Below are 1969 nucleotides of genomic sequence, written 5' to 3' on the forward strand. Positions count from 1 at the left end.
CTGACTTTCCCTGGAATTTCAGGAGCTCCGCCCACCTCAATCCTGTATCCGCATGGAAAAAAACCCGGAATATTCCCTGGAAAATCCTCTCTGGCTGCGACTTCCTGGTGCCTTCCAGCCCCAAATTCCCAAAATCCGGCCCCAAATCCTGGGATTTTCCCGCTTCTCTGTGCACAATTCCCGCCTCTTCCTCCTCATCCCGGGATTTCCCGTGTCCTGCAGCACCCAAATCCCGGCGTTCTCCTCTCCAGCACCGCCAGGGCTTGGAATTCCCGCAATTCCCGGAGCCCAAACTCATCCGGAGCTCGATCCTGAATTTCTTGGGAATTTTCCCCCCAACTTTCGCCATTCCCAAATCCCAGCAGGCTCCAACATTCCCAGCTCCAGGATTTTTCCATCTCTTCCTTTCCAACCTCCCAAATCCTTCTGATTCCGCCCAAAATCTTGGCTCGATTTTCCCAAATTCCTGCGTTTTCCCATGATCCCGGATCTCCCGTCGGAATTCTTTTCCCGGGAATTTCATTTCCCACAATTCCACCTGGGAGGATTTGGATCCCGTTTTCCAAAGGTTGGGAACGCCGCCGCTGCCGGATTGGCATCTCCGGATATGCAAATGAGATGCAAATGAGCTGTCGAAATAAATTTCTTTTTTATTGCAGGTTTTACAAAAATAAATTAAAACGAAATAAATTAAATCCCCTCCCCCCTCCTCCCCCTTCCCCCTTTTCCTTCCTTTCCCGGAATTCCCCCGGAATTCCCACGGAATTCCCACTCCAAGGGAAAAGAAAAACCCCAAAGGAAACAAACCATTCCCGAATTCTTCCCCCTCCGACATTCCAGAGATTCTTTAATCGATTCCTTTTTTTGGAGGTGGGAAAGGGATAAAAATTCCCTGGATTTGGGGCTTTTCCCTTCGGGATTCACGGATGGATCCGGGAATTCTCCGCTCCCGAGGGAAATGGGATCGAAGCCATTCCCGGGAAGCCCAGTGGGGGTTTTTTTTTGGGATGGGCAGAGCGGGAAAATCCCGTGGGATGGAGGGAGGGAAAAGGAGCCGGAGCCTCCCGGGACTTCCCGAAATTCCCACTTTTCCCCAGGATTTGCCCCGGGATCTCTCCGGGATATTCCAGGTGGGGGGAAATTGGGATTCTCCTGGCCCCGCATTCCCAAATCTCTGTCCCCGATCCCAAATCCCTGTCCTCGATCCCAAAATCCATCCTCGATTCCCAAGCTCTGGTCCCACATTCCCAAAGCTCCATCCCCAATCCCCAAATTCCCTCCTCAATCCCAAAATTCCCTCCCCAATCCCAAATCTCCATCCCCAATTCCCAGAATCCCAAAGCTGCATCCTCAATTCCCAAATGTCTCCTCAATCCCAAATTTCCATCCCCAATCCCAAAATCCCCTCCTCAATCCCAAATCTCTCCCCGATTCCCAAATTTCCATCCCCAATTCCCAAATATCCATCCTCAATCCCGAAATTCCCTCCTCAATCCCAGATCTCCATCCCCAATTCCCAAATCTCTCCCCGCATTCCCAAATTTTCATCCCCGATCCCAGATCTCCATCCCCAATTCCCAGAATCCCAAATTCCCATCCCCAATTCCCAAATCTCTCCCTGATTCCCAAATTTTCATCTCCAATTCCCAAATATCCATCCTCAATCCCAAAATTCCCTCCTCAATCCCAGATCTCCAGCCCCAATTCCCAAATCTCTCCCCAATTCCCAAAGCTCCCTCCCCAATTCCCAACATTCCCAATCTCCCTCCCCAATTCCCAGAATCCCAAATCTCCATCCCCAATTCGCAAAATCCCAAATTTCCATCCCCAATTCCCAACATTCCCAAATCTCCATCCCCAATTCCCAGAATCCCAAATCTCCATCCCCAATTCCCAAATCTCCCTCCCCAATTCCCAGAATCCCAAATTTCCATCCTCAATTCCCAAATCTCCATCCCCAATTCCCAGA

Source organism: Corvus brachyrhynchos, unplaced genomic scaffold, assembly GCF_000691975.1.
Source record: "Corvus brachyrhynchos isolate BGI_N302 unplaced genomic scaffold, ASM69197v1 scaffold693, whole genome shotgun sequence".
NCBI lineage: Eukaryota > Metazoa > Chordata > Aves > Passeriformes > Corvidae > Corvus > Corvus brachyrhynchos.